At 35.1% G+C, this 11,999-nt stretch overlaps 1 long non-coding RNA gene across 4 annotated transcripts; it reads left to right on the top strand.

The window, feature by feature from the left end:
- Positions 1 to 8,138: 8,138 nt before the first annotated feature.
- Positions 8,139 to 9,812, top strand: LOC141698172 (uncharacterized). Of its 4 annotated transcripts, none has more exons than XR_012564969.1 (5): positions 8,139 to 8,173; positions 8,304 to 8,594; positions 8,798 to 8,911; positions 9,055 to 9,252; positions 9,412 to 9,812. It is a non-coding gene; the product is annotated as an uncharacterized LOC141698172 (long non-coding RNA). The 4 variants fall into 4 exon arrangements; XR_012564967.1 differs by having other exon boundaries at positions 8,261 to 8,594; XR_012564966.1 differs by having other exon boundaries at positions 8,258 to 8,594.
- Positions 9,813 to 11,999: the final 2,187 nt, after the last annotated feature.

The raw sequence follows: 11,999 nt of genomic DNA, 5'->3' as shown, positions 1-11,999 counted from the left end.
AAAAAGCGGAGAGAGTTTAAAAAAATTCCGAAGGCAAAATCTGTGTGAAAAGAGGGGGAGAATTTTTCTAAGGTAAAAAAGAGGGGGAACAAAGAGGAAATTAATTATTTGGTTAAGGGGGGAAACAAGGAAGAGGCGCGTTGATTAAATTTTTTAAAACATATGTTTAACATCGGTTGGGCTAAAACACCGATGTTTATAACAGCAAAAGACATCGGTTGGTTAAAACCGATGTAGAAAATACCTTTTACATCGGCTCCAAAAGCAACCGATGTCTAAGAGGCGATGTCTATTCTACTTTTTCTAGTAGTGTCACCAACCTCATCCCAACAAGATGGTGCCCTACACCTTCTACCATACAAAGCCTCAAATGGTGGCATACCAATACTCACGTGGCAACTATTATTGTACGCAATCTCAACCAAATACAGGTACTTGTCCCAATCACCTGTCCATTCTAACGCGCAAACCCTCAACATATCCTCTAATGTCTGAATCATCCTCTCTGACTGTCCATTGGTCTCTGGATAATAAGCTGTACTAAAATTATGCCACGTACCCCAGTCTTGTTGGAAACCCTTCCAAAGACGCGATGTAAATCCCGTATCCCTATCAGAAACTATCGACACTGGCACACCATGAAGTCTAACAATATCTTGCTAAAAAATCTCTGCCAACTCATGAACAGGAGTAGTCTCTCTAATAGGCAAGACGTGAGCGGACTTAGTGAGTCTATCAACCACCACCCATATGACATCGTTCTTCTTGAAAGTCCTCGACAAATGAGTCACAAAATCCATAGTAATGTTTTCCCACTTCCAAACTGGAATATCTAGCTGCTGCAACAATCCACTAGGCCTTTGATGGTCTATCTTCACTTGTTGACATGTAAGACATTTTCCCATAAATTCTGCTATATCTCCCTTTATTCCACTCCACCAAAAGTGCATCTTCAAATCTCCATACATCTTAGTGGAACCTGGATGAATAGAGAATGAAGAACTATGAGCCTCCTTCAAAATTTCCTCACGAATCGTCGGGTTTGTAGGCACGCACAATTTACTACCCAACCATATCACACCTTCATCATCAACACGAAAATGTTTTTGCTTGCCACCTGCGACCTCAGATCTTACAGCTTCCAAACCTGTATCATTCTTCTGAGGTTCCTTAACCCTTGCAACAAGATTTGGTTCCACTTTCAAATTTGCAATGCTACCATTTGATCCTCTAACATACAACTCAACACCCAAGCGCTCCAAATCTGAAATAAGGTGTGGCTGAGTAATGAGAGACGCAACACTCCCCAAGTTCTTCATACTAAGAGTGTCTGCCACTACATTCGCCTTCCCTGGATGGTACTGGATATTTGTATCATAATCCTTAAGAAGTTCAAGCCACCCCTGCTGCCTCATATTAAGCTCTTTCTGAGTAAAGATGTATTTGACACTCTTGTGATCAGTAAAGATATTACAAGTCTCTCCATAAAGATAGTGTCTCCAGATCTTTAAAGCAAATACCACAGCCGCTAACTCCAAGTCATGGATAGGATAGTTCATTTCATAAGGTTTAAGTTGCGTAGAGGCGTAAGAAATCACTTTCCCATGCTGCATGAGAACACACCCCAATTCTCTCTTAGAAGCATCACTATAAACCGGAAAACCTCCACTCCCTGATACAACAAAAGTATTGAAGCAGACACCAACCTCTTCTTCAACTCCTGAAATCTCTTCTCACGATCATCATTCCACTTGAACTTAATTCCCTTCCTCATTAGCTGATTCAATGGCAAAGCTATTGAAGAGAAACCTTCCACAAAATGGCTGTAGTAACCTTCCAAACCAAGGAAACTCCTCACCTCCATCATATTGCTAGGTCTGGGTCAATTTGTAATAGCCTCGACTTTCACAGGATCCAACTCACTGCCCCTACAAGACACAATATGCCCCAAGAATGCCATTTCCTCCAACCAGAACTCACACTTGGAAAATTTTGCAAAAAACTTCTTCTCCCTTAAAATTTTAAGCATAGTACGTAAATCCTCTCTGCTCCTAGAGTATATCAAGATATCATCGATGAAGACCACCAAAAATTTATCACGATAATCATGAAAGACCCAATTCATCAAATCCATAAATATCGTTGGTGCATTCGTCAATCCAAAGGACATCATGAGAAACTCATAATGACCATAACGAGTGCAAAATGCAGTCTTCGGAATATCCTCTTCTCTTACTCGTAACTGATGGTACCCAGATCTCAAATCTATCTTCGAAAAGTACTTTGACCCTTGCAACTGATCAAACAAGTCATCAATGCATGGCAAAGGATACCTGTTTCTGACAGTCACCTTATTCAACTCCCTATAGTCAACGCACAATCTCATGGAACCATCTTTCTTCTTCACACACAATACAGGAGCGCCCCACAAAGACACACTTGGCCTCATAAATCCCCTATCCAACAACTCTTGTAGCTGCTCCTACAATTTTTGTAACTCAAGTGGTGACATACGGTAAGGCGTCTTGGAAATAGGCTCAGCACCTGGAACTAGTTCAATAGTAAACTCCACCTCTCTATGTGGTGGCAAACCTGGTAGCTCATCGGGGAACACATCTTCATACTCCCTCAAGGTTCATCCTTCGATGTATCCTTCACGAAAGCCAGGTAGCCATCACAACCCTTAGACAACAATTTACTCGCCTTTAGAGCATAAATTAACTTAACATCCCCCTTCGGCTGAGACCCTTGCTATACAAATTCTGGTTTATCTGCATCCCCAAAGATCACCCTTTTTCCATGACAATCAGTTGTGGCACGATGTTCACTCAACCAATCCATACCCAAGATAACATCAAAGTCATGCATCCCCATCAGAAGCAAGTTAACCTTATAATTTCTATCTCCAACATCTATCGGACACTTTGGATATATATAAGATATAATAACAGAATTCCCTATCGGGGTAACAATAGACATATGAGGATATAATAATGAAGGTGCAATGCCAAGATGACGAACAAACGATAAAGACACAATAGAATGGGTCGAACTAGTCTCAAATAACACATAAGCATCACATCTACCAGCAGGAAGTGTTCCTTAAACGGTACCTGAATTAGCTGTTGCCTGATTTTCCATCAATGCAAACACTATGGTTGTAGGATTCAGCTGACTTCCACTGCCACTACCACCGCCAGCTCCTCCTCCACCAGGGTTGCGTGACACTGTGCAATCCTTTGCCCTATGGGACATGCTACCATACAAGAAACAAACCCCAGTCTGTCTGTAACAAGCTCTGCCTGGATGATGTACATCACATATAGCACAAGGAGCTACTAGAATCATATTGGGGTTTCCCCGATATACTGAGTAACGGCTCTGCCCTTGTTGACAATTTCGCCACTGCCTAGGCTGCTTCTGTCGCTAAAACTGCTGATTCTGATTCTAACCAACATACTGATTTCGGCCATGGAATGACTGACCACCCCTATTTTGATTCTGTCCGCGCCACTGTCCCTGCTGACCACTCTGACCTCCATACCATTGTCTACCCTGTACAAAACCCTGATCATCCCTAGCCCTCTTACTACCACTGTTTGACCTTGAAGTCCTGAAATCTATGCGCTCCTTCTTAACATCCTTTGCTGCATCAGCCACCTCTACCATATTAGCAAATTTAAAATAAATTATGGAACCTCTCAGATAAGACTTCAAACCCCATTTAAATTTATCAGCCTGTTGTGCAGCAGTCCCTGCACCTGTCTCAGCAAATCCAACCAACCTTATAAACCTCGCCATATAATCAGTAATGCTCTCTTCATGGTGCCGTATAATAGAATCAAACTCCCTCAAATAAGCCTCCCTATCAGCATTTGAGAAGTACTACTCATAGAATACCTCCTTAAATCCCTGCCATTCCAAAGCCTCCGCATACAGCTCCCCTTTAGTAGTTTTCACTCCTCTCCACCACCTCTGAGCATCCCCCTCAAACTTATACAGAGCTAAGCTGACCTTCTAAATCTCATCACAACCCAGTGCATCAAAAATCTTTTCGAAATAAACAATCCAATTTTCAGCATCAACAGGAGTCAGTGTTGCACTAAAAGAGTCTGGTTTCTGCCTCACAAACCTCTTCAACCATACAAACGACTCCAGCTGATGGCCCTGACCATTCTGATTCTGATTCCCATTGCCATTCAGATTTCCATGTCCATTCTGATTTCCCTCTCCATTCCGATTTTCTTCTCCATTCTGATTTCCCTCGCCATTCTAATTTCCTTGGTTTGCCAAAGCCTGCTATACAGCCTGAGCCACTGCTTGCCATATCATCTCAGTAAGCTGAGCGGGGTCAATATGAAAATGATCACGTCTAGGAGGCATCTACAATATAAGATAGCGAACGAATGAAGATTACGAGAATAAATATGATGAAGCAGTTATAATCATATTTTAGATGAAGCAGAATTAAATGATAAGGAGCAGGATGAAACAAAATTAAATGGAACACCCATCCTATCGTCTACCAAACTCACACGTCAACCTAAGTAGGTTTTCTACAAGAAATAACCTAAGCTCTGATACAATCTCTATAACACCCCCTTCTAAAAATAGAAGGGAAATATTACTTAAAATCCTAAAACCTGCAAACAGAGCACTAATATAATTCTAAACAAAAATTAAACCGTCCAAAATCTTCAAAATAATAAATTAAATCTCTGAACATTTCAAACCAATAATATAAATTCCAAAATCTCTAATAAATAATTAAGTCTAAATAATAATAGAGTCTGAAATCCTAAGAACGAAATAAAGGGAAGCTCTCCATCACACAGTCCCAGATCCCCCTAAGCACCTGTCAAAAAAAGAATACGGCATGAGCCAAACGCCCAGTACAGATTTGGAATACAATTTATAAAACTAGAGATCAGAGATAAATAATCAGCAATTTATAATAAAATAACAATTTTAAAAATAAGTAAGGATGAAGCAACGAGGGCTAGGATATTTCATACCGACATCAGAACATATACAAATACACACATCATAGGGTACCTAATGTGTGCAATAGAATGGTTAACGTGTACGGCATATATAATGTCACCACAAATCAAACTCTGGGTGCACCCATGTATCCTGAACAAATATCAAATGCGCAAAAACTCCTCCCAAGAGCTAACAGAAGGATACGCCGTGACCAATCATACTGTCACGGAAGTGTCATGTCACTGGTGCCGCAATGACATGGCTGTAGTACCCCTGCAGCTGGTTAACTCGGTATACCCTAAATCACACTAATGGTCCAAATAACATAATTCTCGCAAAATTTAAAATCATCTCACACAAATAATTCAAATTTTCAAAACAGAGAGTGTCTTAAATAAATTTTGAAAACCGGATAACAGATATTTAAAATTTTCAAATTCAATTTTTAAAACAATTTTTGGAAGTCAAAATAACCCAACAATGTTAACGAAGTGAATATATACAAAATTCAACAAATCGGAGATATTTAATTTCTAAGAAGAGAAGTACTGAATAAAAATGGGACAAAATCTGTACCTCAAATATCGCAAACTCTAATACTAACGCGATCCGTAAACGCGCCGCTAAATTCCCAACCCGCGATCTAAATACAAAATTATAAATTATTATTAATATTTATTATTTCGTATACTTACCGATTACCTATTATTATACTTTAATTTATTCTCTTGTCCAATAATGTGCATATTTAAACTAATCAATTAAACTAACATGCATACAAACCTGATACAATAAGACTTGAGTTTCTCTATCCATAATATTTATTCACGAAAGACTAATAATATCAAAACAACCACCTGCCTATCTAGTATATACAATTAGGTATGGAATACGGATCTAAAATTAATAAAACCTATCATTTGTACACGACATACAACACAACTTTAGTCAATTATTATACTTTGAGACTTCCTGAATAACATGACAGTGAGTGGCAAATTAAGTCTATTAACAGTGATATTTAAATATTATTATAATACACATTTAATCACAATTAAAATAAATCAATAATTATATAATTAATAATAGTTAATGTCTAAAATTAGATTTATGATTCAAAATTCAAGTACGGGAATAAATTAACTAGACGAGGTAAAAATTTTACAAATCATTTAATTATATATGATGGATGTATGCGACCCGTTTAAAACAGAGTAGAGCATGACTTGATCCTGAACTATACCAAATAGGAAATTAGCACATGAATTTTCATAAGTGAAATACATGCAATAATAAATTCTTATCATAAATTCATAATCAAAACTTGATTCCTGGACTCAGCAATAAACACGTGAGCTATCATTACACATCACAATTCACCTAAGTATGATAGTATAATATTGGTACACATGAAACAATTACATATAAAAATTGAACCAAATAATTTGTTAAATTACTAGACATGCACCTCTTGTTTTGTTTACGTCTCTTTGACTCACTCTTGCTCTACTAAACCTACACCACCACGCCTGCTCCTCTCCTCTGTTTCTCCCTTTCTTTTGGAAGCCTCTAATACTAGGGTTTTAACAGAAATAAGTGTTTGTTTTAATAGGGGTGCTCGATATTTTTAATTTTACAAAAGCTCCTTTTTCTAATCTAATTATTATTAACTCAAATAAATTCTTTTATAATTCTTATTTTAACTTAAATCAAATTCATCACCTATTATTATTATTATTATTATTATTATTGTTATTATTATTATTATTATTATTATTATTATTATCTAAAAATCATGTATATTATAATAACCGTCCTTCATAACCCTCACAAGATCATCAACGGTGGTCTTGAATACATCCAATCCCTCCCTACACCCTAAACTTTATTGGTTATAGTAATCTCATTTATTGACAAAGGCACCCCCATATAATTTTCAAGTCTCGCCAACCTTTCACGCATAGTCCATCAGCCATGATCACTATCCCATAAGTGCACATAGGCAACATTTTTTTAATTTAATAAATACCGACATGGACAAAAAAGCTGAGGTGGCATGCTGATACGACATGCTGATGTGGCATGCTGACATGGCACCAGTGGGTCCCACCTGTGGGTCCCACATGATGACATGGCATGCTGACATGGTAAAAGGATGACCCGCCTATGGGACCCACATGCTGACGTGGCAGCTCACATAAAATTTTAAAGCGTTGCATTTACTCTACAGTATTGCAATCGGTTATTTAGTGTTGCTTTCGTTATTATACTATTTAGGTTATTTTTAAATGATCCAACTGTACAAATAATGTTATCTACTAATTTTAGAGGTGTATAAATTTTTTAAAAACAAATTAGATTTTATATCGTGTAACTTTATAATAGTCAAATTACGGCCAACACGGGTTCCTTTTACAAAGTCTTATATCGGGTGGTGATTCTATTTTTAATAAATTCTTGTTCAACGATCCAACCATACGGAGGATGTTAAAAAAATTTAGATTTTATATCGTGTGTTTTTTAATAGTCAAATTACGATTAACACGGGTTCTTGTTACCAAGTATTGTACCGGGTGTTGATTCTATTTTTTTAAAATTCTTGTTTAACTATCCAACCGTACGGATGATGTTACCTACTAATTTTAGATATTTGTAATTTTTTTAAAAAAAAATAGATTTTATATCGTTTATTTTTATAATAGTCAAATTACGGTCAACACGGGTTCCTTTTACCTAGTCTTGTCCCGGGTGGTGATTCTATTTGTTTAAAATTCTTGTTCAACGATCTAACTGTACGGATGATGATACCTACTAATTTTAAAGATGTGTAATTTGTTTCTTAAAAAATTAAATTTTATATGATGTGCTTTTAATAGTCAAACCACGGTCAATATGAATTTAATTCTTATTATGAATTAATTATTTAAAAATAACAAAAAAAATAGTTAAAAATTATGTAAAGGTCTGATCTAAACTAGTATATTATAAACTATGAAGTATAGATAGATTAATTGGGCCTGTAAAATTAGGTATTTATTTGATCCATCATATTTCATTTCAGCCCAACATTTGTAGGAAAGCCCAACCCAATCTTAGAAGGGAGGGGGTTGTATATAAAATAGGGCTAAAAACCCTAAAACCAAAAGCCATCCGCTCATACTCATACTCGCCAGAGGCAAATTCAAAGGTAACAATCAAACCCTAACCCATCAATCTTCAATTCATATATCCTATTCTTATTTAATACACAATTAATCAATCGTACTTGCAGCAGCAGAAGAATAATAAATTTTTTTTGAAAATGGCCGACTATGCAGCAGTGAAGCCCGCGACAAAGCCAGAGTATGAAGAATCTCAGGATCCTAATCTCTAATTCACAATGAAGCTCAAAACCTCTTCCGTAGGAGAAGGCAGTGTCATCAGTACCCTAATCGGAAGTTAGTTTTGTGCTTGAGATTGATGAGAGATGACATAATTATTTGGCTTAATATGGAGGATGTGGTTAAGAAAAGCTCAATTCGCTCTATTAGCTTACAATCTCTGAAAGCTTGTTGATGTTAGTACTGATTTTCTCTAATTATATTATTGGTCATGGAGCTATTTCTAAGGTATAATTCAATTGAAATCGATGTGGCTAATGTTCCAATTGGAGTTTATGTTACTATCACTTCTTTGAAGAAAGCTAGTTTTTAATTTTCACTGTGCAATAAACCTTCTTGTATTAAATCATAGATTTTGCTTTATAATCCACATTTTGCTTTTTAAAATTCTGTACAAAGTTAGAAATTTCCGTGTTCCATTCGGATTGCAGGAACCCAACTCATTGCAGATAATGATGTTGCTAGTTAAATGAGTGGAGATGTTGACACTTTGTAACTGTAAAGTTACATCAAACAAAATGTGGCACTTCAATGGGGTCTATTTGGTTTGGTTTTGTTGTATCATTTCTATTAGAATTTATTTTGATAATAAAAATATTTTTGACATGTTCAACTAATATACGTTTTTAAACTTCAATTAAGAATACACAAATCAAAGACTTAATTCAAAAACTTGGATATATTGCAGGTTGTGTTATGGATATTAATCCCAGCTTTACTTCAGAAGGGTTCGACAACAGAAGTGATAACAATATTCCTAGTAATGTTTCTTATCCAGTACTAACCAAAGATATATCACTCTGTTTACCTATTGCGCCGAATGTTAAGTTCTCAAATTTGGTGGGGAATAGCTCTAAATTTGATGGAGTATTTTGTCGCCTCACATGTAAGTTCTCAAATTTCCACTCCTCAAGGAATACGATCTTCCGGACTTTGATCTATACATTACTTGTGGTTGAAGAATACAAATATGCATTATTCTTTTGCTTCTTATTGAATTACTAAATTAATTATGAAATATAAACCATCTTCTTAATGTGTGCAGGCGGTGGGAGCATGTGGGTACTTGCTAGAAATCCAGAGGGCTACAAAGTGCTTGACAGAATAATGCATGAAATCACAAATTAGCTGTGTACCTAAATTTTTGTCTTGTGAAAACATTATCTTTTATGGAGCAAGGCACCTGGTAAGATATAGTAGACGACTCTTATGGGGAGAGAACAAAGAAGCGATGTTTGTGTGTCTACTGTCTGATGACATGTTTGGTTATTGTGCTTTTAAATGGACAGTTCAACTTGTGATTAACGGAAGTCATTTGGAGAAAACCCTTTATCCTATATTTTGGGGTCTCATGACTCTTAGGTAATTTCTCTTTAGTGTTATTTTGAAGCTTATAGAGCACAACAAAATGGTTATAAATTGTGTTTATCATCATTGTTCTTACAACTCGACTCAACCTAGTCACCATATTGATTGGTAATATTAAGGTATAATCATGTGAGTTGATATATGTTTCTTTTGATATGCCCGTATAATAAGCTTGTAAATATGTTATCTACTTCTGAATATAGGTGTTTTTGCATGCAAAAACATCAAAAAAACAGGCAATGCATTTAAATGTAAGGAACGTTGAGTGGTAGATGAGGAAGAGGCATTTTGCCCAAGAGTGTAGACAGAGAGTGCGCAACTATCACTACAAGAATAACGTCATTAGACAACAGTTATGCACTGATGTGAAAAATACAAAAAAACCGATGTCTACGTGGGTGTAGTAAAAGGTCCTTGTTTTTCACATCGTTTTTGGACCGATTTGAAAGACAGTATAATATATCGTTTCTAAATAATAACCGATGTATTAGATATACTAAGACATCGGTCAATAACTGATGTGTAAAAAAAGAAACAATGTTAATTGTACTTATACAACAACGCTTCTATACATAGAAACGATGTATTTGACATATTAAGACATTAGTCATTAACCGATGTCTGTGGTTACATATTTACCGATCATATATATATATTAGCCTTTACTCCGTGGAGAACCATCTTATATGAAGAACCGCGGAGAACCATTATTTTTATTATAGAATCTCATCATAAATTATAAAATTTTATTTTAAAAAATATAAAATTTGATGCTAATCTAGAATAATAAATATAATAAAAAATTTAACAATTAAAATTTGATAAAATTACTTGATTTGAAATTTGATTCTACAGTCGAATAATTTCTAATAAGTGTGATTCTACTGTGCACTACAAGAAAAACAGCTTCAGACAACTCTAATTAGACAATAGTTGACAAAAGAACCATTGTCCCAAAATGACAGACAACAGTTTTATTTTATCCTCTTATAACCATTGTCTAATCCGAGGTTCATACAACGGTTTTGTGAACCGTTGTAAAAAAAATTATAAAAAGTGGAGTTTGCACCACAGTTTTTTAAAACTATTATCTTGATATGCTTCACACAACGGGATGAGTAACCGTTGTAAAATGTTAAACAATGGTTTTTCAAATCTGTTGTTAATTCAACTCTATAACAACGGTTTACAAACTGTTGTCTTGTAAATGTAAAAATACAACAGTTTATGAAGCTGTTGTCTAAGCGATCCCGAGACAACGGTTAATTTAGGAGTCTTTGTGCTGGATATTTACCTTGAGACAAGTGTTTATGAAAAGTATGGTCATACTGTACATCAAACAACGGTTCTTAAATAAGGTTCAGACGACGGTTCTAACAAGACAATAACTGTTGTCTATTGTAGAAAAACGTGGCACCATGTGTTGGTGGAAAATATTTCACGCGGATCACATAATTGGTAAAATCTCACCCATTGATTGACTTCACCTAGATCACTTAGTAGGCACAATAAGAGCCCTTGATTTTATGAAGTTGTCACACAAAAAAACCTGTTGTGTGATACCATATTCTTAAATTTTAAAAATTATTTTTTAAAATTATTTTTTAGACGATCCAAATGTACGGATGTTAAAGTACATAGATTTTAGTCGTATAAAAAATTATTAAAAAAAATTCAAACTAATATTGATTGACTTTATAAGGAAAATTCGGTAAAAGTACTACCACCCTAAACGAGATTCTTTCCCAAATAATAAACTAATTTATCAAAAATATTTTTTAGACGATCCAATCGTACGAATGTTAAATTATATTGATTTTAGTCGTGTGAAAAAATTACAATAAAAATAAAACTTATCTTGCATGACTTTAGAAGGAAAATCCGGTAAAAGTAACATTCCCACTAATGAGATTCGTTCCTGATCAAAAAAATTATTTTTTAAATAATTTTTTGAATGATCCAACCGTATGGATGTTAAAGTATATAAATTTTTGTCATATGAAAAAATTATAAAAAAATTCACACTTATATTGAATGACTTTATAAGGAAATTTCGGTAAAAGTACTATTACCCTCAACGAGATTCTTTCCCAAATAATAAAATTATTTTTTAAAATTATTTTTTAGACGATCCAACCATACGGATGTTAAAATATATAGATTTTAGTCATATGAAAAAATTATAAAAAAATTAAACTTATATGCCATGACTTTATAAGGAAAATTGAATAAAAGTACTATTCTCTATAATGAGATTCGTTCCCG

The sequence above is a fragment of the Apium graveolens genome, chromosome 11 (assembly GCF_009905375.1).
Source record: "Apium graveolens cultivar Ventura chromosome 11, ASM990537v1, whole genome shotgun sequence".
Lineage (NCBI taxonomy): Eukaryota > Viridiplantae > Streptophyta > Magnoliopsida > Apiales > Apiaceae > Apium > Apium graveolens.
The sequence above is the reverse complement of the archived record's forward strand: the minus strand, read 5'-3'. Positions and strand labels throughout refer to the sequence as shown.